The sequence below is a fragment of the Peromyscus maniculatus genome, chromosome 6, assembly GCF_049852395.1.
Source record: "Peromyscus maniculatus bairdii isolate BWxNUB_F1_BW_parent chromosome 6, HU_Pman_BW_mat_3.1, whole genome shotgun sequence".
In the NCBI taxonomy this organism is placed as follows: Eukaryota; Metazoa; Chordata; class Mammalia; order Rodentia; family Cricetidae; genus Peromyscus; species Peromyscus maniculatus.
The window spans coordinates 123,131,449-123,158,085 of record NC_134857.1 but is presented as its reverse complement, the minus strand read 5'-3'; positions in this window follow the sequence as shown (position 1 = coordinate 123,158,085).

The window sequence follows — 26,637 nt, the reverse complement described above, 5'->3', positions numbered from 1 at the left end:
AGTTGGGGCTCTTCCTGTTTTAATAATCAAAAGGAAAAGACCTTTGGTACTTAATATTTAAACAAAATGTTTAATATTTACACAGTAAAGTTCTTCTTCTGATATTAAACCAGCATTAGAGCAGGGATGGAAATTGGTTTATAATCTCTGACACCAGGCCTGGAGCCTTGCAGTGTTGTAAACAATGTCACTCTTCAGATGGGCACCACCTGCAATAGGTTCAGAAATGTCAACTGTAATTAAACATTTTATTTCAAGGATAATTCGTGGGTTATGTGCATGAAGGACTGCTTTTCCGCCATGAGAAATTTCAAAGTCCTGGGCTATGTAAATAAGAAGCCAGTCTGTTTTATTATTATTTCATGTTTAAAAAAAAAACACGCAAACTGGCTGAGTCATAATTAATATTGTTCTCTAGCATATGCTTCAGATTTTGCAAAGATTTTAAGGTTAATTTTGTGAAGCCTGACAGGCAATGACTCATCTCCACCTTACCACCTCTGGCTAGAAGCAAGAACACTGGAGACAGAAAAGGTCTTTTTTTGCCAGAAGCTTCTGTGGTAAAAAATGGAGAAGTTGAGATTTAGAGCCCGTAAAGTGGCCTCTGGAACATTAGTTTTTTTTATCATTTAGTTGTAATGAAAACTCAAAAATACTGTATTATTATGAAAAGAATGACAAAGACAAGCTCACTCAAAAGTGTGGGCGTCACCAGGCGCCTAGCAATGGCGTGTGTGTGTGTGTGTGTGTGTGTGTGTGTGTGTGTGTGTGTGTCCATGTGTAAAGAAGGGAAGCAATCCTCCATTCTTTCTGTGTCAAATAAAATTCATATGTTGTGTTTTGAGTTGCAGTTCTTCTTATATTCACATCAAGAGCCAAATGTTTAATGGACACCTGCCCTCATCCCCTACCCTAATACTGCATGGCATGGTTTTTCTTTGTCTTTTTTTTTTCTGTTAAAAAAAATAACATAAATGATAAGTTCATAAGGAAAAGTACTCTAAAAATAATGAGAGGAAAAAATCTGATAAGAGCAATATGTTTCCTATGCATGGAGCACAGCCCATCATACAGAGTAATTTTTATGTTTTCTAATTATTTAAAGTGATGACAATAAGAAGAACATAAATTCCTCGTTTTTCTTGCTCACTTCCTCTCATTGCTTTCTCTCCTATGCCACAGCCACATATTCACAGTATCGCCTACTAAAGAGAGCGCCCTCTGCACACAAATAAGCACTGAGCAAGGACATCTGACCAGGGTAAAGAGAACACCTCTCTTAGGTCAGGTGGGTACCCTAAAGAGAGAAACCTCACACTTGGCAAATGAAGCCATAAGCATTGGGACACTCTTTGGAGGATAAAATGTTCATTCTATAACATAGAAAATGGATTTTAATGGAAAAATACAATCTACTTGAATTCTGCCCTTCACTATTCCAAAAAATATATAATATGGACATTTGTTATTTCCTTCAGTACTCTTTTCTTTTAGAAATATCATAGCTATCAACTATGTGAAAATTTGTAAAAGGGAAACGATACACTTAAAATTCTATAACAGTGTTTATGCTTATTAAAGTAACATTTAAATTAAAAAGCTTCTATTAGGTAAAAACATTTGAAAGAAATGTACAAGTCAAAATTGGAAAGTGAATGGTAATAATTTTTCTGTTTTCCATGTTTCCACAATGAGGTCATATGACTCCATTAAAAACCCATGTCCAAGAGAAAGACAGTCACTTAGGGGAATTAAAAAGCCCACAACACACTTGTTCACTGAACCACATGAGGCATGACATGGACAAGACATTTGATGAAGGCCTGAATCCAACACTGTTTGGATGTCTATGCCTCCACATCTTATACTTAGTATAGAAAAGAGTCCACAAAGAACATTAAAAAATAGTGTGGAGAGGGAGAAGGCAATATTGGAATGGCAGGATAGTTTGAGGTAGCGGTTCCTATTAAGTTAATTTTTTGATGCTAAACATTCGACAATCCATTCATCCTCCTGCTGAGGTGGTACTACCCCAGCTATAGGCTGGAAGGAAGATAAAATGTTCCCAGGCCCAGCTGTTTCCAACTCTGACTAGGAAGGCAATAAAGGCGATGGCCTAGGCTATGTCTGTAGCTATCATAAAATAGGATTAGAGCATCCCCTATGCACTGCAGCTACATACATGCCTCCTAACATAGGCCAGACACAGAGGTAAGTTCTCAAAGCATTTTTTCAACTCAGGAGAAAGCATGTGCCTTAGGACAGAAGGCCAGTAAATGACGAAACTGGCAAGATGGCACAAATGGTCACATTGACTGTTCCACCAATCAAGATGCAGATATAGATAAACTTGATGACAGATACAGGTCCTTTGTCTCGCACCATCAATCAATATCTGGTGGCTGCTTCTCATGCGCCTTAGAAAGGCCTCTCGCTTTCCCTTTTATCATGATTTGATTCTCCACTATAGCTTCCAATTCTAATTTCCCATTAAAAAAAAAAAAAAAAAAAAAAAAAAAACTTCAGTGCAGTGGACCTGCCATGGTGACAGTGCCTGAAGCTTCCACATGAAAACTCCCATCAGCTACCCATCCAGTCTCAGCTACCTAGATGCTCAGGCTCCTGCTGAGCCTTTTGTACAAAGAGCAGAGATGAAGGACCTCACCCCTATGGAAGAGAGGTCAAGAAAAGATTCTCCCCTTCAGAGAGGGGAACGCTTAGGAGAAAGACTTCTCAAGGCTGCACCTGGTCAGATAAGAAGAACTTATTTAGAACAAATACAATATTAAAAGCTAATTTTTTTCACCACAAAATTAATTGATTAACTTTTCCCTCTACAAATATATTACCAAAGGTTTCTCACTGCAGAAACTCTCCAAACAAAATTAATGGTTTTGTTTTGAAAATTAATTTAGATATTAAAAAATTATGTTTTCCACCAAGATCTCAGTTACTCAGATTAAATATTAACCAAAAGCTGTCTTCTGCTTAAATAGAATTTAGCCTTTGAAGTGTTTTTATTAATCTTTTCTGATGGAGGTGCTTGAAATTCTAAGAGAGTGGCGCTGCCACCGTTCCCTGCATCACTTACTATAATTTATTTTCAGAACATAATTCTATTTATAAATGAAAATCCTATTAAAAGAAGACAAGAAAAATTAGTCCTAGACTTTGCATTGGTAGAGTAGAAACAAAATGAGCGGCCTAACCTGAAGTGACATTTACAAATTACCTGTTAATTTAACCCGGGCTGAGGGATGACAAGGTTTAGTCAGACTGACAGAAAGTACCGAAGGAGTGACAGTTGAGTCTGCAGTGGTCATAAAGCTCGCTCTCCCGCTGCCACATTTATCTGTGTTCTCCCACTACCCCAACGCTGCCTCCCCAAAGCGCCCTGCCTGGTAAATAATAGATTTCTAAAAATATTTACACTTTTGGCAGGAGAGGGAGTAGGAGCAGTACACAGGCAGGGGATTTACTCCTTTGTTTCAGGGGTTAAAATTATTTGTTAAAAGTGGTTTCTGACATTAGTCATGTGAGTGTCCAGCCAAACATGTAAAACCAAATAGCAATTGTTTTCTTCTAGGGTGTCTTCAGTTAAACATGAGGACCCCACAAGGCTGTGAACAGCACAATGCCTACACGTAGGTACGTTGACCTTCACTGTCTCTCATCCTGGTCCCCAGTGTAGTTGAACAAATGCTTCTTGATTTTTTTTAAAGAATTCTACAAGATTTGCAAATTGGACCATTCAAGAACATCTTCTAAAGAAAATCATGAGACAATAATCCTTTAAAAGAATGTCTTAGAGAGGAATAGAATTGCTTTGGATGTGGATTGCTTTAGTCCAATTTAAAGCACTTCTAGCAATACTAACTAGCTGAATATGGTTATGATATTAGTTATTTTGACTATCTAAATAGATTTAGTAATTAATCTTTTTCCAAAAGCTACTATTCTACCTTCAATTTACATGAAGATATATGTTTCTCTCTGATGAGGCATGTCCCTGGTAGCATTAATAAGTATATTTTCAAAATATAAAGGACATACACAAGACACATGAAATGGGTACATTCACAATACATAACACACATCATATACTTACTGTACATATATCTACAATGCAGAAATACATAAACACACACAGTGGCCTAGTACTTTGCCTTTTGTGACCATTATTTCTCTTCGAAGGCAGGATTTTTTTTGCTTGAAAGAAATCAAAGCTAATGTTTATTAATTTTATTTGTAGTGTATTGAAAATAAACACATTGAAGTAAAAAATGGAATAGATATAAATTTAAAATCTAGTTAAGCAAAACGGAATTTTTTTCCTAAATCGACAGTGAGGTGAACTGGCATTTGATCTGCTTGCATCTGATCAGGGTCCCTGTGCTTTTGCCCTCTTTACATGGGTTTCTCCATTTCAGAACACAGTGTGTTTCAAAGAACTGTTGCATTCTTTCATCTTGTTAACCCATTCTCAAATTCTCTTGACAGCACAAGGATAATTCTGCAGCACAAAAATAATTACTGTGAATTATTCACACCCCCATCTCCAAAATCTCCATACATCTTTGAGCAGCTACTCTAAACTGGAGAATTACCAGGAAGAGCCCAGCTTCCCTGAGCAATGTCTTTTCATATCTGTGGTAAAGAAGCTCTACAGAGTCAAGGAGCCATTGCATTGTTTTGTAAAAGAAATGTTATTTTTAAAAAGTAACTTATCTTAAAATTTTGATCCAATTTTCCTGATTCTGAATTTTTTGTTATCTGGCAATAAGGACCAACTTAACCCCTCCACACTCACCCAAACAACCTCATGAATAGCTAGTATTTCTCAATGAGAGTCTAGTTTTCTACTCTTTGATTAAGAAGAAAAGTTGCTGTCTGGGAGGAGGCAGGCTCTCATAGTACAGTTCAGGCTGTCCTCAAACTTACTGTTTAGTCCTGGCCAACCTCAAACTCATGATGCTCCTGCTTTGGTCTCCCACATGCTGGAATCATAGCTCTGTGTCACCACACTCAGCTTTAGTATCAATGCAGCTTTGAATTTGTTTAAATGGAAAAAGTTTGAAATCTAGGACTAGCTTAAGGATGGTGTATTGGACAACCAATTGTCTTCTCTTCTAGCTCCTCAGCCATGTTGAATGCGAGCCTGTCCCATCTTACTTCTATTACCAAGTCATTGAAAATCAGCACAAAATCTAAAGCATCCTTCAGAAAGGAATAAGCAAAAGAAAAATTTCTGCTCTTCCTCCCTCTATCCTAAAAACTTCTTCAAAAACAACTGAAAGGGGGCTACAACTTTGAGTTCTGCGACAAAGAAATACTTTTTATACTAAATGCTACTTTCAAGTTTTTCTTCAATCTGGGTTTAGAGATAAATTATAAATGATCTGTGTCTTAGGCTCCTCTGTCACTTTGCTGTCAAGAAGCATATGCTGGTTTGGACAATCCCAGCCATTTCTACAAGATTTATGAAATGTTCCTCTGCTCTAAGATTGATATCCACGTCCTTATTCAGTATATCAAGGGCATATGATAATGATAGCGATCAATGTTATTTTAACACTGCACAAAGGCCGGGGTGTCAAGGCCATCGCTTCATTAGACAACAGGACTATTGATTATTAACTAGAGACTGGCTGAGATAGAAATACCCGTACATTCTCTCCACACCAAAAAAAATTATCAGTGGGTGGGGAGATTACATAATCTGTCAAGGGCTATGAAAAGCTTACAAAAGCAGGCGGAGGAGGTAGGCAGAGCATTTCAAAAGCTACGTCTCAGCAAGCAGTCCCTCTGCGGTGTCCTCCAGCCCTCTGTAGGCCCACTCCTACAACCCAAGTCATTTTACACTTGCAACACTGCTCAAGTCTTGTTCCCAGGATGCAAACACTGATCAGAAATTGATAGGAGTGGAGATGCATGTTAAGATTTGATGGGAGTGGGCTAGAAGTAAACAGGGAATTAAACATGAAAGGCAACAGCAAGGACTACCAATGTCCTAACTTCCCCCGGTATTCCTATTTTTTCAAAGCAGATGTTTTCTAAATATCACAGGTCTAAAAAAAAAAAAACCCACATCATTTTCCCTCCCCACCAAGATACATATTATTGTTTAGCTGTCCCTAATCATTTTTACATGCAAATTTATCAGCCTTCCATTCTCTTTGCCCTGAGCTATGAGCTATGAAATTTGTACACACTTGATGTAGGTGTTAAAGAGGCCCCTCTATCCTGCAGGTATATATTTGGACTCTAAAGCAATTTCCCCATCATGTCTGACTTAATTGGACCATGCTTCCTAATCAACATAATTTCCCCCTTGACCAGGCCTCTATGCACAGGCACTTAGAAAAAAATAAGTGGGTTAAATGGAGGGCAGTGAGGAAAAAAAAAAAAGAAGAAGAAGAAGGCAGCCAGTACAGTACAGCAATCTTAGCTCTCAGAACTCATCCTAAGTAAGGCAAATGGCAAGAGGCATGTGGAAAACTGATTAGTGAGGACCAAAGCAGACACTTAGTGCCCAGAGGTAGAAAGTCCACTAATCTTTCCTGTTAAACTTGTCTTCATTTCCTTCTCAACTAACTTCACTATGAACCCAAATTCATCACCTGACTTCAGCCTGAAACTGTTGCTGAAATCAAAGAACTCAAAGGGACAGTGAATTTATCTCCCTGGTTTCTCTCTGAATTCCCACCATCATTTGAAGTGCTGACCCATCAGGGTCTTGGCCCCTTATAACTTCCAATACATTGCTATTTTTGGAAACATCCTTGTGAACCCTGGTGTCATAGTTCTGAGGCCACCATCCCTGGTTTTGAGGAGCAATATGAGGTTGACCACAGTGAAGTTTTGAGCATGTAGAAGAAAATCCATGACCAATGCAGTGCAGGGATGAGACTGGAATGTTTGTGGTTATGGCACAAAGTGCCTAGCTAAACAGAATTGATGGTGTTAAAGCTAATAGGGCAGAACACATTTTCATAAGTGAATGACCCTACAAAGGGAACTCTCAAGACAAAAGCAATAAAATTTGAACAGTTTGAGCAACAACAGCAAAAAGTATTATTGAACATAAGATGTAAGATAAATATGTGAGTTTATAATGCTATAAATAGATAAAATAAAAATAATAATGAGAAAAATATCTTCCCCAGAGAAAAATTTATAATTTATGGAGAAAGTCTCCTCTCCAGGAGATGGTTCTTGGTACTCAACACCAATCTTCTCTGTCCTTGAGGATGGGCTGACTCCACTTAATGACTTGTTTCCAGAAGAGAGCATACGGGGACAGATCGAGAAATGAGAGGAGAAATCTGTTGAACATTCCTGGACTTGGAAATTAAGATTAAAACCTCCAGTGATGAGTCACACTGAGTCAGTAGGCCCTGAAAGGTTCTAACAGGGTGTCCTCCCAAATCCACAAACCCTGATCTCATCAGGACAAAACTTATCCAATCCCAAAGTGAGAGGATATTATAGTATAGACTAGTATTTTTTCAAAACTGTCAAGGCCAGAAAAATAAAGAAAATCCAAGAAACCATCACTGATCAGAAGGGATACGATGTTTCTATGTGGTGGCAATCCTACATGGGATGAAAACATTCGTGAAATCTGAATAAAGCCAGTAGTTGAAGCAGGAGTAAGGGATCAGTGCTGAGTTCTTACCTCTGACAAATATACTACAGTGATAAAAAAGTGTTCATAGAAGAGGGAGCTCAGTGAAAAGTATATAAGAACTTTCTATGTCCTCTTCAAAATTTCTGTAAATCAAAGTAATTTCAAAGGAAAAGGTTATACACAGTATACCAATAGATCTTCATAATGACCACCCTAGAAATTTTGCATTACAGAAAAAAGAAATAAAAGTGAGATGATAGCAATTTTGTCAAGAAAAAGAGGAAAAGAAGAAAGGATAACTTGTTGATTATTTTTCTCTCCAGTAGCATGGATACCAGGGCACCTTCTAGCACTATTAAAGCCAGACAGTAGAGATGAAACTTCCAGGTCAGTATCAGTTGCATTTATCCTGTGATTCAAGTGTGTGATATTTTCAGCTGAAAGATCTTGTCATCCAGATCTGGATGGCAATCAAATGCAATGGCAACTGTCTATAATATTTGGGAGGATCTACAGCACCACACTGACACATGGAGAAGAGGTAACCCATACCCTGGCACTGAGCTTTCTACTTGATAGCCCATGGTGTCTGGGGGAGAAATTGTGCTTTCCCCTTACCCCTCTATTGTAGGGCAACCCCATTTAAACTCATTTTATATGTGTTTATTGTGTGAGTTAGGGACCGTCTAGAAGTAGTGGGTTTCCACGTGGTATTTTCAAAGGTCTTGAGTGGTAATTCCTCCTCCCTATACTCCTCCTTCTACCCTAGCCTCCTAGCCTCCACCTCATTTAACCTTTCTAAGAAATGTCTCCTCAGTTTAACAATGGCTGCTTGGGTTCAGGTATGCTTATTTATCTCCACATTGAGACCTTTCATGACAGTCCTGCTTAATGACACACAGGGTTTCTCACTTGTCCTCTCTGCTGTTTCATAAGCACTCATCCTCCCCACAGGCTACCTAGGAGAGGCCTTCTCTGCAAGTCTTACATGAATTCTCACTATCTCTCCTTCATTATGGTGCAAAGCACATTTAACTAAGTTGTATATTTGTGTTTTAATGTTATATTTATAAGTGTATATATGCCTAAAGGCTTTAGCATGGGTTACATTTTTTGTAGCTTGAAAATAGTACATATTCAAAACATAAGTTTTTTGAAAAACAAGAAAATTCCTTTGGTAGTTTTTCTCCTTTTACAAAACAAGAATCAAGTCAAAATTTTCCCTAGGCCACTTAATAATGCATTAGATCAATTTGAAGATTTTATATATTTTTTTCTTTAAGAAAAGTAGCTTTTGGTGCTTTTCTGGGTTTTCTTTTTCTTTCTCTTTTTCTATCTTTTGTATATGGTATAGAGAGAACCTATTTCAACTCAATCTTTCAAGTCCATGACTATTGAGTTCTTTACATTTTGCAAAGAATTTACTTTCTAGTGACGGTATGGAACAAAGCAAATACCTAGAAAATAACACAATTTTAAATCAGTCTTCAAATATATTTTGTTGGGGTTGTTGGGAGTTAAGAGAATAAAAGAAGAGAAGGAAAGGGACATTTGATTTGCATCTTCAAGAATACTTATGAGTTTAATAGAACAAGAAGTAGACACCCAAACAGACAGACAACAGGAGCTCAGTCCAAGGGAATTAATGCCAGAAGAGCCACGGTGTGAATACCTCAAGAGAGTAAGGGTAAGATGAGACAATGTATGGTTGGGAGTGATCCTTGGCCATCTTCTGTTTTATTCAGATTTGCATGACTGTAGCAAAACACCTGCACTGCTCATTTTAAAGGGGGGGGGGAGTTTACTTTGGTTCACATATTTGAATATTTGTTCTATAGTCTCAATTAATTTACAAATTGTTTGGGAGCTTGTGATGAAGTCCTGGAGGCAGCCTACCTAATGGCATCTGGAATGTGGAAGAGTACCACTACCCCCTTCAAGAGCATGCCCTTAGTAACCTATCAGGGTCTACTGGCTATCTAGTAGCTGCCTTCTCAGAAGCACAATGGATTGGGGAACACGTTTCCAACCCATGAATCTTTGGGGGTCATTAAAATTCAAAGTAGGTGTTAAAGAGATAGCTTAGCAGTTAAGAGCTCTGAATGCCCTTCCAGAGAAGGCAGATTTGATTCCTAGTACCCATAAGACAGCTAACAATTATCTCTAGCTCCAGTTCCAAGGGGATCCATTGTCTTCTTCTGGCTTCTCTAAGTGCTGCATGCACGTGCTACACAGACATAAATGCAGGCAAAACATGCATACACACAAAATAAAAATAAATAGTGTAAAAAATTAAAAACTAACTAGAATACATAAAATATTAATTTTTAAAAAGTTCAAAAGATAGCATCTTTGCATTATAACTTAAAGAGTCTAAGACTTTTACTTATAAAACTCATTTATCAGCATTATATTGGTGGTGGAGAGGTCTTGACTAACATCAGAATTAAAAAAAAAAACTGTGAAAACCATGCATCTATTTGGGGAGAATAGTTGTTGATTCACTAAACACATTGAATGCAGATTTATAAATACAGACTGACTAATAATAGTATCTATTGGTCAAAACTCAGTTGGAAAAGCACAAGCTTCTCTGGGCATTTTACCCTGGAGTGGATGTAATATGTAAGACTTCAAATATGTGAGGAAACTGGTGGAGAAAAGTCAGGAAGCCCCAAAGTTTTCAGGAAACCAGGAGATAGAAAAATTAAAAGGAACTGCCTCTGGTTTTAAATACCTTCAACATCTAAGTGTTACCGAGAATCTTCTAGAAGAATCTTGTAGAATGGTAGCATTGGCCATGCCTAAACACCTTCTGCATTGTCCACAGCAATGCCAGCTTCTGGTTCGTGTTTCTACTTTTGCATATGTATCTTCATTAGTAGACTCCAAACTGAGTTGAGATATGGCTCAGAGGTTAAGAACACTGGCTGTTCTTCCAGAGGTCCTGAGTTCAATTCCCAGCACCCACATGGTGGCTCATAACCATCTGTAAAATAGCCTCCAAACTAGAAGGCTTCTGGCAGAAATTATAAGAATTCCAGTTATTATGTTCTAAGCTACTGACATCTGGGAGTAATGGGAAATGGCATTGAATTTCCAAGAGTGACAATCTACAATATGGATCAGAGGAAGTGAAAATAGAACTTAAATAGTATTTAAAATACAGTGCTAGCAAACTGTGTAATTCTCAAATACATTGGTAAAATAAAACAACAAAATAAAAGAGGGAGTTAGCTTATAAGAAATTTGTAAATCTAGTTCCCCAAAGGTCTCCCAACTCAGGTGAACTAAAGAGCAGTGAACTTTGCCCTGACCACTCAGTGTACCCTCTGACTCCAGTACTAGTTGAAATACCCTCAGATAGTAATAATTATGGGTCACCAGAATTTTGAAGAAGTTAGAGATGGAGAAAAATCTTTTTTTCATAATTAAATGGTATTGAGCCTATAAAGTTAAAGCTTCAAGTGGGAATGATTATTTATTATTATGGAGTTCTCATGAGTATCATAGACAGATAGAAAAGATCTATAAAAATACTATAGTTGGGTGCTAGAGAGAGGGCCTAGTGGTTCAGAGCACTGGCTGCTCTTGAAGAGGACTCAAGTTGGATTTTTCTGGCAATCGATAATTTCAGTTTCAGGGTATACAATACCCTATTCTGGCCTCCATGGGCAATGCATAGATGTTGTAGTACATATACATAGGAAAAGCAGCCATTCACATGAAGTAAAAATAAATTTTAATAAAAATATTGTACTTCTAAAGACACACACACACACACACACATACACACACACACACACACACACACACACACACACACACACACACACACACACACACGCGCGAGCGCGCGCGCACCATTGCTTTTTATTGCTCTTAGGATAAAGTAGAGATTCAGAGAGTTGATCAGTCACTGAAGGTTAATGCCCTTGATGGATATTCTGGACTCAGCTCACCCCTCTCCCCTCAGGTGGTATGCTACAGCTCCTCTGTGCATCTCTCAGTCCTTTGATTATAGGTCTTTTCACATCTGCCAGAAATGTCTTTGCTTCCATCCTGTCTTCTTCTCTTCTGAATGGACCAACTCTTCTTTTCTTCTTTAGTTAGTTTTGTTTTGTTTCATTTAATTTTGTTTTACCAAAAGTTACTTCCCACTGAACTTTCCCTGAGTAGGGGGCTCTCCTTACATCACACTAATGTCTCTGTCTTACATCACACTAATAGAAATAGGGTTTCTATTGCTCTGATGAAACATCATGACCAAAAGCAAATTGTTGGGGAGAGGGTTTATTCGGCTTATGTTTCCACATTGCTATTTATCATTGAAGGAAGTAAGGATAGGAATTCAAACTGGGTAGGAATCTAAAGACAGGAGCTGATGCAGAGGCCATGGAGGAATACTGCTTATTGGCTTCCTCTCCATGGCTTGCTCAGCTTGCTTTCTTATAGAACTCAGGACCACAAGCCCAGGAGTGGCTCCACCCATAATGGGCTGGGCTATCCCCCATAAATCACTAATTAAGAAAATGGCCTACAGGCTTGCCTGAAGCCAGATCTTATAGAGGCATTTTCTCAATTGAGGTTCCCTCCTCTCTGATGACTCTAGCTTGTGTTAAATTGACATAAAAATACCCAACATACTCTTCATTATTCTCACTAATTTTGATCAATAAGACTACTACACAGAATTTATCCAGTGTAAGCACTGAACAATTGGCATACTTTCTTGTTTAGTCTTTGCTGAATTTCTGTCTCTTTCAATAAATTCAGCAAAGGTCATGACCTATGTTGGTCTTATTTTGAATTATGTGTTTGGAGGAATAGCACAGAATCTGCCATAGCAGGCATCCTGTGACAATTTATTAGTAGACAAAGAACAGAGGAAGACAGAGAGGTAGGAGTGAAGAAAGAGAGAGAAAATAAACTACAATGCCACCCCTTTCACTGCGTTATAAAATGACTACTTTATTATAAACAAATCCTTCTGAGGCTAGTCTTAAAATTTCCCCTAAATGATGAGAACTCTAGAATCTTTGATTGTCTTCAATGTGTTAACCCAGGACAAGTTAATTCCTTTTTTTTAGGCCAATTGAAATTGCACAGCCTCTGGAGGAGATTCATGAAATACAGATCATTGCCTGGGAAATGGGTCTTGTATTGGGAGAGAATGGCAAATTTCAACAACATGGAACCAGGAGGTCACACCATGGACTCTGCCACTAGACATGCACTGAGGGGTCTGGCAACTCATCCAGGACCAAAAAAGACTTTTCAGCAGCTGAAGCTTTGTCTCATGTAACTTCGGGTCTGTGGCAGCTGCATCTTCAATGTGGCAGGTAATCCAAACTGGATGAAATTAGCAGGAAAATGTGCTTATTTGCATGCTGTCACCTAAAATAGTTTATAAGATGGGGGAATGGAGGAACAACCAGATGCAAAATGACTGTGGGTAAAGCCAAAATAAGTTAGGCTTTTCCTTCCTAAGCCTGTTGATGATAGGCGACTGTCAGATGCTCCTACTTCTCCCGTGTAATCAAAATCAGAGATCCCCATGCAAAATCCTGCATGCAGGGACAGCATTTTGTTTTCTAACACTCCCTCGGGACCCTAAAGCCTTTAAAGCAATGAGCAGATTACAATGAAGTGTAAATATGACGTTTTTATTTCTGACAGATACAGTTTTATTCTAAAATGGCCTGTTTAGAGGAAAATGATACCTGGTTTTAACAGCCCAATCCCAAAATGTTTCAGGTTTAAAAAACACCTCAGTGTGGGTATCCTCATAAGTATCTGAAAATCAACTTTTTGTTATCAGTTGAAACTTCACATTTATAAGGAAAGCCACAAAATTGCAACTGCTTTTCTCTTATTTTTTTTTCAACTTAAAATGAACAAACACAATTAGAGACATGACAATTTTTCCACCTTCAGCTGCTGAGCAGTATTGTGGTGCAGTTCATCTTAAACAGCACATAGAGAGGTGAATGATTGAACAACCACAGAAGGTCAAATTCAAGTTGATGAATTAGCTGATGGAGAAACTAACCTCTCTCTCCCCCCTCCACACGCATAGCTCCTGAACAAGTGGTCTGGATGGATACACAGAGGTGAGTAGTCTGGCATCTGAACATTCACCACAGACAGTCTGTTTGCTGGTGACCAACAAACAGTGCAATTGATCAGGTCACTGACCCTATGATGTGACATAAGTTTTTTATCTGTACAAAAGAATAATAATATTATTTTCCCAACAATTACTGTTAGACTTAAACAAGCTACTAAACATAAAGTTGTTAGCATGATCGCCTAGACCATAGCAAACTACTGACATGTGGTGTAGTTATAATGATGAGTCCTTTTTAAGATGTCCAAAAATCTAGACTCTTCCCCCAAAATGAGTCATTAATCTACATATTAGAGTATTTTTTTTTACATCTCCATTGTGGTGATTTGAATAAGAATACCCTCCATAGGATCATGTATTTGAATACTAGGTCCCCAATTTGTGGAACTGTTTGTGAAACATTAGGAGGCCTTGTTGGAAGAGGTATGTCACTGAGCTGTGCTTTGAGGTTTCAAAAGTCCGCACCAGTCTCAGTTGGTTCTTTTTTTGTGCCCTGTGCTTGCAGATGAGGATGTAAAGTCCTCAGCTACTGCTCCAGCACCATGCCTGTTGGCCTGTTGCCATGGTACCTGACATGATGGTTATAGACTCTAACTCTCTGGAACTGTGAGCCCCAATTAAATGTTTCCTTAGGAGGAAATTTATAGATAAATTGTCTTTGTCATGGTGTTTTATCACGGTAATTGAAAAGTAACTAAGACATTCATTCAGTGCTAAATGCATATACTTTCATAATTATGACTTGAACAATAAGTCTGTTTATTGGGCCACATGCAAATGTTCATTTAAGGCACCCTTCAATTAAGACATTGTTCCATAAGCGGTTTCCTAAATGAATGGATTTTTAAAAAAGCAGCCTTCAATTTTTTTATTTAACCCAGCGATTCCCAAGGTGCTCTTTATATATGAGGGAAAAGACCTTCCCAATATCACACCAAAATCATTATGAGGCAATTAGGAAGACTCCATTTTTCTCAAAACTCATTATGTAGATAGATTGTTAGTTAGATAATAGATAGATAGATAGATAGATAGATAGATAGATAGATAGATAGATAGACAGATAGATAGATAGATGATAGATAAACCAACCCAAGGTATTTTATTCACTAAACAAATTTAATACATGCTTGTTCTGTATGTGTCAATGTTCCAAAAGTGGATTATCTTGTTTAATAATGAGGATGATAAATGCCAGCATCAGTACCTCAAGACTAGATGCACATTCTGAGTCCTCCCATCTCCACCAGCAGCATCTTATAGCACCTAACTCACCTCTCAATTTTTACATCTTCCTTTAGAGTTAATACTCATCCAAACTGCTAGATAATCCTTACAAAATATGCCAAGCTGAACCATTTTTCCCTAAAACCCTTTAGTGACTTTCCTTACTAAGAGAAAAGTGACACAGTTGTCTTCTGGATATGATGAGCCTGCTGCATTCATGAACTCACAGCAGATGTGGTTGCATGTATAAGACCTGCACAATATCAAGTCAGGCAGCTCTTTTTTTTTTTCTTTTTTTCTTTTTTTTTTTTTTTTTGGTTTTTTGAGATAGGGTTTCTCTGTGTAGCTTTGCACCCTTCCTGGAACTCACTCTGTACCCCAGGCTGGCCTCGAACTCACAAAGATCCATCTGCCTCTGCTTCCTGAGTGCTGGGATTAAAGGCGTGTACCACCACCACCTGGCAAAGATAAACCTTTTTTTTTTTTTTTAAGTTTTTTGAAACAGGGTTTCTCTGTGTAACAATCCTAGCTGTCCTGGGACTCACTCTGAAGACCAAGCTGACCTCGAACTCATAGAGATCCACCTGCCTCTGCCTCCTGAGTACGGGATTAAAGGCTTGCACCACCACCGCCTGATACCAGACAGCTTTCTAATGTGGAGTGGGAAGGGTTCATAAGTTCTACCCCACATAACGAAGGTTATATGGACAGTTGATGGCTTTATGGGGAGAGAGAGAGTCAATTTTCTTTAAGGGTATATTTCCTGGTAGGTTAACCATACTCTCAGTGGATGACCCCACACTTGTAGTATATGGGAAGCTCAAGTTGGAGTTGATGGGTTATTTAATAAAAAGGAGAGAAAATACAAAGTTGGGGGGACATACAGGTGACACAGATCTGTAAGAAAGCAGGGGGGAGAGTTGGGGATGAATACAATCAAAGTACATTTATGAAATTCTCAAACACACACACACACAAACACATGAGTTATAATGGCAACTCATATGCTCTCTTTGGCCTTCTCTTCATCTATTTCTTCTGAGTCTGCTTTTTCAAGGCTTTTATATTTATTCTTTTCTAGGCCACACCCCTTGATCCTCCTCACCTTCAGGTATTTGCTCATGTGCCTTCTCCCTCTCCTTCAGTCCTATCACAGGTGGGACTTCTTCTGGCTACTGTCCTTATCCTCCTTCCCTACCTTATATTTCACCATCGCCCTTAAAATACACTTTCCTGTTAATACCTATTGCTTGCTTCTACCTATTAGAACAGAAGTTGAAGGTGGAGAACTTGTTCATGGCTGCTCTTCCAGAATCTAGCATAATGCTTGCCTTGGTATGAGTGCATCATAAATATTTGTTGAATGAATGCATCTGGTGGGTGTTTTCCCCATGCCAAATATAGTTACAAAAATGTTAAAGGTACTTTTCATTTCACTTCTCACTTGTCTCTGAGCAGATGCTATTAGAATTGGAATCCACATTCTCAAATGAGGCCAACAAAGTGGTAAGAAGTTTAGTCCAACTTATCACTTACATAAGCACTTCTCTAGAAGTTATTTCGAGATTCGGGGATCAAATATACAGCAGCAAAAGGCCTGCGCAAAGACATTCCCTTCATACAACTGCAGTAGGAGAAAAAAAAATAAACTGAAAGAATGGGAGACACTCTGAATGAAGCATCACAGTTGTTGAATGAGGAAGATAAAAATCAAAAATTTAAACTTCACCCTTTGGCTAACTAGCTGATATCAGTCCTCCCAAATCAAATTCGAACCACCTAGAGTTGTGATGTGTCAAGGCTGCGATTCCAGAAGGCTCCAAAGAAGTGACAATGTGCATGGTAAAATTAACTCTGAGTGGTACATAAAAGAAAGCCTGTTGCCAAGCTAGATTCTGTGGGTACTACTTTCAAATCAGGAAAGAAGTCCTGGACAGAGACGAGGAGAAGGAGCAATGGCTGAAAAGACATCATCAGGGACAGGAAGGGCTGAGCAAATGCAACAAAAAAGAACAAACTCCTGCAGGAACTGTTGTTTTGATTCTCAGAAAATACAACTTAAGGACCATCTGGAAACTCTCCTAGTTAAATGGATGTGGTAAACACAAATGCTTTATTTCATATTTTATAAAATGTGATTGGTTTACAAAGAGGCTGTAAACACTAAGAACAGCCTCTTACTTGCATTTTAAAGTGGTTAATATCACAAGGATGCATCAAGAAGCATCACAAAAGACCTGGAATTTTAATAATTTGGAGAGAGATTTTGAAGCACAAAGGCAGGGGGAGGGATTAGATTCTTGATATCCAGTTCTCATCACACCAGGAATCTCATATTAATGTTTGTTAGGAAAAGGAATCCACCCTAATTCCTGCTGCCTTAATGTTGAACAGAAATGTCAATATGTTTTATTCAACCTTTTAGTTTTCCTCATAAGGTAAAATCTGGTTCAGGAATCTCAGTCCATGACAACCTTCAAAAGTCTAAGAAAAATGTATTTATCTTTTATAATAATTTTATAATTATTAACTTGAATCATTATCTAGAATGCACTCTTACATACAGCATTTCATGTATGTGGAAATATTTATGTAAAGATACATTGAAAGTCTTTAAAAATATTTTTCAAAAGGTTAAGGAAGTAAAATGCCATTAAAAAAATACTGTTTTGGTTTTTTTCATGCTGCATCAGAGGACATTTTAAGCAGATTCCCTTCCATCTCTATCCATCTATTTTGCATACAGTCAGGATGCATGTGATAAGAAGAAATGACAAAACCACAGAGACTGGACAAGAATGAATAGAAATAATTTGATTAGAGAATGTAACCTTTGAAGCCAAAGAAAGCTTTATAGAATCCTCAAAGATAGACTCAGTGCTTATGGGTAAAGGGAGGAGAAATTTGATTTAAAAAAATTCATTAAAGTTTTATCATTCAGAAAGCTGTTCTCGAACAGTTCAGAAGATGCAGATCCTTCTCTCTGCTACTCTCTATGGCCATAGCTAGGTTTGCATGTAAACACAAACACACACACACACACACACACACACACACACACACACACACACACACACCTACCTTTAAATGGGATTTGTCACTATAGAATATTTAAAATCCAGACTTGCTGCATTTAAAATGTATGGAATTTATTTTTAAACCAGCCATATCTGAATTCAATGCCTTATATTTTGAGTTTTAATTCCAATCATGCTAATTTTAAGTCACAAACATATATCTGCCGGTAATGAAGGTTGTTTAATTAGGTCCAGATAAAATAGCTCCAATTCTGTTTCTGATCCACCTGTCAAAGCAAATCAGTCTTTTACATGGCTAAAAAAAAAACAAATTAGACTAGCTGATGACTTTTTGAATATTCAAGTAGACGCACGGAGGATAAATCCAAACAGAACTTGTGACTGAACAAAAGCCTGAAACGTGACCTAGAGATGAAGATATCTTATTCTGCCAAAAGCGGATTTGCAAGCCTAGTCTTCTCACTATTCTGAAGTCAAGGATGGGGTGCTGAAAGGGAATGAGAGATGACAAAAATGAAATAAATATCCCTACAGGAAGTAAAATCTCCCCTGGTTTAGGGCAATGCAGGTGCCCACTGTCCTCACAAAATAAACACAGACATTGAGGAAGATGCTGATCAGGATCATTAAGTATTTTCCCTGCCAACTAAATTCCAAAAGAAGAAATATCTTCACCACAGAGTCTAGAGCCACTAGGGAAGTTAGTTTCAAGGATTACTAAAGGTAGAAGAACTGCACCCCTCACAAGTTCATACAAATGACTTTTGAATATTTTTGTCTGTAAATCTAGTTTAATTGTGTAAAAGCATAGCAGGTGGCAGTGTAGATCCAAATAAATCCAGGAGTAAAGGTTTTCCAAATTGGCATGGTGGCCACATGAGCTAGATACTCCAGAAGATCCAGAACCCTGAATCCTGCTTTTCCTGGAGATGTCATTGGGAGTTGCCTTACTCTAAAACAGACAGAAGGCACAGTCCTGTAACAGCTAACACCTAAGTTAAGTGTGAGCTAGTCTGTCAGGCTTTCAGACTATCCTCATATGGTCATGTGACTGTTCTCCTAATTGCTCATCATTATATTCATAGGAGGATCCTCCATTCAGAGAAGGGATTCATGTTCAAATCTGTCATTTTTGAGTTAGTTAAACAAAGGGCATTGCTGCACAACCTCTTTCCTCAGAGAACTACAAACAAGTGTCTAGCCCTTCCTTACAGAGTACCAACTGCCAAAGTATGATTTTACCAAAACCCAACTTGGGGGGAACTAATGAGTTTATTGGGCTTAATTAGAGCATGGGTGAGAGGTTGGCTACTTACAGGAGCATGGTTGATCCCAAAGAGCCATAGTGGACCCAGCGTGGGTGAAGACTTCACCATAGCTGCTTAGATGGAGTTCCACTTCAGTTAACCTTGGCCTATATACTTGATCACCTCTCATCTCTTGAGGAAAGAGCAAGGATCACCAAATCTGATATGTGGGGAATGGTTGTTCTTTCAATTAACCATAGCTATTCCGATGAAGAAGATGATGATAGCTGTTATTCTCAGGGATGACATTCTACAAAAGACATATAATAATAATTATAATAATAATGTAAACATTTCACAGGAGATGGCAGATAAATGATAGATAGATAGATAGATAGATAGATAGATAGATAGATAGATAGATAGATGATAGATAGATGATAGATAGATGAGTTGCTTAGATATTTCAATGAGGGAAAAATTTAAAAATAAAACAATGCAACAGTTAAATATCCATTTTAAATAAACTAATCTCAATCCTTCCTTAACTCTATATTGTGATTAGAATTCAAAGCTCCCCCTAGGAGGATATATTGAAGAATTGAAGAATTAATTCTCAATGTGCCATGAAGTGAATAGCATAGCCCCCTCTTGAACTCTCTAACACTTTGATATGAATCCCATTGCCATCTCAGGCCAAGAAAGATGGAAATATGTGGCAACAGACTGGATCATGAGCACAAATCACAAATTCTTTTTTAAGTTGATTTTTTTTCAGGTATTATTGTCTCAGTGACAGAGTGTCATCCAGCACAAAGTGCTCACAAAATTAACTCAACATGGATAATATATCTAAAGGAAAAAATGTGAAGTTACAACATATCTAGACAAAAACATGATAAAGATTTCATAATCTTCAAGAAGGCAAAGACTCCTTAGATTAAGACACAAACATGAATTCCAAAGGATTATACAATGACCTCCAATTAAACTTTTTTCCTCTTAAAGGTGTTATTAAGGGAAAAAACATAGGACTTATTTAAACACATGCACATACATTTGTTGTAACTCTACTCACAAAATAAAACCCAGTTTCTAAAAGGGGAAAATATTTGGAAAAATATATTTGTATATCATATTCCTAAAATATGATACACAAATAGCTCATAAGCACATATAACAAAGCATGTCATTGAGCTACCCTGGATTTGTTCTCATTTTTATTATACAAACTGAAACTATGACAAGATAAAATCAGATACACTAAATTGATTAAAATTGAAAAGTTTAAGAATGTCGAGTCTTGAGAGGGATGTAGCGCAGCCAGTGTTCTCATCCACCTCTGCCACCCAGTGACACAGCTTCTGTGGAAAACAAGTTCCTCTTAAGTTAACAATATGCTTTCTTGTGGAGGACCCAGAAAACCCTCCCATTCTACTTCAACTCTGACTCCAGCTATTCCCGGAAATTGCTTCATTCGCCAGAAACAAGGACCTTAGACAGGGCTCAGTAGGTGAGAGAACTTGCTGCCAAGCCTGAGGATCTGAGTTCGAGCCAAAAAACTGACATGGGAGAAGGAGATGGACTCTCCCAATAGTAGTTCTCTTACCTCCACAAGTGTGCTGTGGCAGACACACACACACACACACACACACACACACACACACACACACACACTGACACACCACCGCACACACACACACAGACACACACACATACACACACACACACACACACAGAAAGAGAGAGAGACAGATAGACAATAGATAGATAGATAGATAGATAGATAGATAGATAGATAGATAGATAGATAGATAGATAGATAGATAAAAAATTATCTTAAGTCAAGTGTCCATCAGTGGAAGATGGTCAGGAAGGAAAAGAAGACAACATGCTGGAGAAATAGAAACATTTCTATACCTTAATTTTGTGGCTAGTCACAAGGGTATGAAATTTATGCAAAGTTGTCAAAATAAACACCAGAATTAATATATTCCCTTTATATAAATCACAAATATAAATAACATAATAAGTATAAATTAAAAATATTGCAGTTGAAAATGTGTGTTCTAAACCTTTTATTGTTTAAGCAAAGAATATGAAGACCACAAACCTTTACCCTCCAGCTCATCAATTGACAACAGAACTGGGATCCAAATCCTATCTTCTACACCCCAATCAAACACTGCACCTATAACAGCTATTGCTTTACTGAACCATGGAGTTAATTTCAATGGACTTCATTCTAAATGGCCTGGAGATGAGAGATTTCTGCTTCCTAAATGTTAAAAGATTCTGTACAGGTGTTCAGGATGGTGATGGCAGTGGTGGTGGTCCTGAATTTGATTTCTGCTCTATAAATTTCATTTCCTTTATCCAAGTAACAGGTGCTACTTTTAATTTATTTGTCCACCCACACTTACTTTTGTGTGGTATGAGGGTTTAAGCTGAAACCCTGTTTCACAAGGTACTATGTGATGCATGCCTTAGCTCTTCATTGTCCAATATGGTGGCGATAAGCTACTGAGCTGGCACTTGAAATGGAGATACTTCAGACTGAAAGGTGCAAAGTACATATCCCTGTGTATCTCTTCTTTGCTAATAATAAACAAAAGATAACAAATTATAAAGTAATAATTGTGTGTTGGTTACTAGAATAATGCAATTTAGGATATATAATTAAATAAAATATATTTTCAAGTTAATTTACTGTATTTCTTTATCAGAAAATCTTACATTCCATACATGTCTCACATCTGTGGCTGGAACTATGTTTCTACTGGACAGTGAGGCAGGTCCTGTACTCTGCCTTCACCACCTTGACTTTGAAAGATGTGTCTTCTGGGACAGAACAATGACAGCGCTTTATCTAATAAGTACCCTCGCATAAACTGCTGCATAGTCCTCAGGAATTTGCATATTTAACATCTTCGTCAGTCTTAGATTATTGACACTGAAAGGAAACTGGGAAGCCAATTGGCTGTCCAAAGTCAAGCCTGGAGACCACTCTTTCAGGCCAGGTGTTCGAGTCTCATGTTCCTCCCTGCACCCCTCAGTTGCCACACTTAGCTGCCTATGTGGACAGATACCTTTTGAAGTGAAAAGGAACAGAAAGAGTGTAAATGGGGATGACTTGCCATTGGAAGGTTCCTGTCCTAGAATTGATGGCATCAGAATGATTTGCCACCTGCTGCTTGGGAGATTCGTATGTGCTACCAAGTCTATTGGGCCACGTAAAGCAAATAGGTAGAGGAGCATCGGAGAGCACTTGAAGTAAGTGTAAAGTGAGTCCTTGGTTAAAACTAAGGTTCTTTTGTTTTATGACGCGTCTGATAAAAATACAAAAAGCAAAAAATAACAACAATGAGATTGTACTAGTTCTGTTCATTGGGGAGCTGGGCTTTCTATGATAGGCCATCAGGAAGGTATTTTCCATCTATTAATGGGCTGAGAATAATCAATCATCTAGGTAAATATTACATTCCATGGGCCCTAAATCTCCTAGATTGCTTATTTGGTTTCCTAGAGCCCTGTCTCAAAAATAAATAAACATTTTATAGAGATGTAACTTAAAAGATATAGTTTTAAGTAAAAATAAATAAATTTTATATTTTGGATGGTGATTAGTTTACTTGTGAGTACCTTGTAAACTGTAATAATGCTGTCATTTTAAACATGGAGCACTAAGTCCCCAACCCCAATGTGCTATTAAAATGCATGTACCTTAGAAGAGTCACCTAAATATATCAGCAGATTACTCACTCTCCTTTGGGTTTTCCCATGAAAGAAAAATGTAAATTATGGCTACATGTTCTGGGTTTACCAGGATGCCCAATTTAAAAAAATCCTGATTTTTCAAAGCTGGGCGGTGGTGGCGCACGCCTTTAATCCCAGCACTCGGGAGGCAGAGCCAGGCGGATCTCTGTGAGTTCGAGGCCAGCCTGGGCTACCAAGTGAGCTCCAGGAAAGGCGCAAAGCTACGCAGAGAAACCCTGTCTCGAAAAACCAAAAAAAAAAAAAAAAAAAAAAAAAATCCTGATTTTTCTCAATAAGAAACCAAGTTTCCATGTACTGACCCTTCCCCCATTTATATGCTGTAACCCTCATTCCTGGTGGGCCAGCCTCTGGAAATACAGCCTGTGAAAGGTAATTAGGTCAAGATACTGATTCCTCATGGATGGGTTTAGTTCCCTGGGTCTGTCTCTCTGTCTCTGTCTCTCTCCATTCATCTTTCTTTTGTTCTTTTTTCCTCATCCTTCCTCCCTCCCTTTCTTCTTCCTTCTTTTCTTCCTAACTTCTCCTTCTTCCCTCTCTCCCTTGGCACATCAGGAAAACATTACATTCAGAAAGAGGGTCATCCCTAGAGTTCCAGCCAATCAGTGTTGGATCTTGTGTTTCTCAGCCTCCAACAATGTGAGAAACAAGTTTCTATTGTTTAAGCCTCCTTGTCTATGACATGTTAATGCAACTCAATCTAAGATGTATCCAGTGCTCTAGTTAAAATATATATCCTGGTTATTTAAAATATAATAAATGCTTTATAAACCAAAACCCAAATCCTCTTACTCATGGAGATTGCAATCCAGTTGGGAATCTAGAGAAAGTACATATACCAAAAATTAATATAAGAGAATTCAATAAAGTGCCAACAAATAAAGGTAACTGTTGGTAGTATGTGCCCACAGTCAGCTATGCTGTTCCATTATCTTCATGATAAAACTCCCAGAAATTTTTATTGAGAATTACATAGCCTGGTCTGAGGAAGTAGAAAGGTCTGTTTAACATCATTGCACTTTACTCACCTCTTCATAAAGCAAATGTAATGATATCCATTTCACAAAGATGTCAAAGAGATTAAATATATAAATAGATATTTAGGACAATGCCAAGCACACCAGTACTGTGCCAGCAGCTGTCAACCACAGTGTGACAACACCAACTCTCATGACCACTTTGTCTTAAGTAGGATTTGATTTTACAACAGAGGAACGAAGGCTTGTTTATCATTCTCTGCACATTTTTCATGCTTTCACCTGTGGAATGTATATGTATAGGAATCATTCGCTACTTGGACCCCCAGGATGAACAACAGCAAGTGCACTCCTTACCCCTATTCCCAGTACAAATGAAGGCAAAGCAGCAAGGCTACGAAGTCATGAGCAAGTAATTTCACCCTGAGAGTGTCTCTACAGCTTCCTTTGCAACTCTGTTTTCCGCAATCAAAGGTGCTGTATAAGCAAAAAGAAAATATTATTAGTATTAATAAAAATATTTCAGCCATGCTGCTTCTTGCATCATATGTAATTCATTAGCAACAGTTCATAGGCAAGGGAAAATTTTCATGTCAAATAATGTTTTATGGGTCTTTAGAACATTAGACTCACTGGGTGTCTCCACATCATGATGAGACCTCCCCAGGAAGGAGGACAGGCAGAGGAGGCTTTCTGAAACCCTTTCTTTCTCAGATTCACTCAGGAAAAATGTGAGTTTCTCCTTATTTGGCAGCCACACAGTGGCAGGAAGCTTAGGTGGCTCTTCAAAGGGTGCATGTTGCATTGTTCATGAAAATAGGATTTATAATGATGTTAACTCAAAAGAAGAAATTAAATATAAAAAGGTTAATGAAAGGTTTCAGTCATGATTACAGTGCCATGATCAATCAAAGGCCAGAGAAGTGGCTGTTTCACAATTAAAATACCCCAACACATTGTTATTTATCACTATTGCATATTGCAGCAGTGGACTACAATTAATCATATAAATCACCCCAATGAACTAAATTCTGAAGTTCCCTTTCTATCAAATAAGATGCCCATGTTATTGTTAAAACTGATGAAAAGACATTTTCTGATATTCTGATTAAAAAAACCTCTTATTTAAAAAGATCTTTTATTCAGAGATTATAGGAAAAACTCTAGGCAGGAAACTTTAGTGATTATTTCAAAGCTCATTAGATTTCAAGGATGGATATATACCTCCCATTCAGATGTATAATAGCATTTCCACAAAGGCTTATGAAAGGGTGAATTAATTGGGCCCGTGCTTGGTAGTCATTCACTCATTCATTCATTCACCCATTTATTAAACCAGTACTTATTGGGCATCTATGAGTGCTAGACACCCAGCCAGACTGCAGAGCATAGCACTCATGATCTCTAGCCTCATGTATCACATAGTCTGGCAGAGAAGACAATAATAACCAGAAATGTAGAGAGTGCGAAAGACAAAGTATAAAAAAATCACAGAAAGATAAATAGAGTTGGAGTTGGCAGAAGGAAAGGTGACATTTCAACTAAAACCTGAAGGAGAAAGAGGTAGAATTGGGCCAGTCATGGTGGGAAATACTCAAGCAGAGAAAAGCCTGTACAATTTTTCACAGTTGTATTATGGAGCCCAGACTATTGTAGGCACACAATAAACATTTATGCAATAGATGGATGCTGATGGTTCTGTTCCTGGAGGTTCTTGTCCTCTCATAAACAGAGCCATTCCTTAGCAATTGGTGGTCCCTTTGCACAAGGCTCACACCCACCACATCCTTTTCCTACTGATGTTCCCACACAGAGAAAACAAAGATGGAAGTTCCAGGTTAGGAGTCAAAGAGAAGTGCCACAAAAGAACAACAGAGAATCCAGGTGCAGAAGAAAGAACTAACTGTCACCAGTAGGCCCTCCTGAGGGCCACCTGGCACCAGGTGTGTGATTGTAGGGACATTACGGTAATTGTGCTCTGCCTCCCTCTAATATCATCATGCCCTTGGGTTGCCCCACACCCTGTACAATCCCACTCCAAGTCAGGGAGTGAGGACTGACACCAGACCAGAATCCAGCTCCAAATTAAATGCTCTGGAGTGGAGCTATCTCCTCAGAGACAGCATCTCTTTGTGACCTGTCCACCCACAGAGGCTGCCTCTTATTACTACCTTTAAGGTACTTTAGAGCTCGCTCGCTCTCTCTCTCTCTCTCTCTCTCTCTCCCTCCCCCCTCCCCCTCCCCCCCCTCTCCCTCTTCCTTTTATTTTTTTTTGTCCCTGGAATGAAAGATGCAGAAATACTAGTTTCATATTTACACAAAAGTGTTCACTCAAAAGAATGAAAACAATCTCTAAACCAAATGACGTCACTGCAGTGGGAAAGGATCACAGCTGTTCTGGGGATGGAGATGACATGACCAGAAGAAAGGCGTCTGTGGTCCTCTGCAGGTGGCAGTGTGTTCCTTAATGTCCCTGTGTGGAAGCCATTGCTGTGAAGTTTGCTTCCACCGCAGCTCACTCTGACCTCGGCACTCGGAGACTACAGGCATGGCAGAGGTCAGGCCAGCTGCATGTGCTCCGCAACCAAACGACTTGCAACTGAGTGGAGGCATT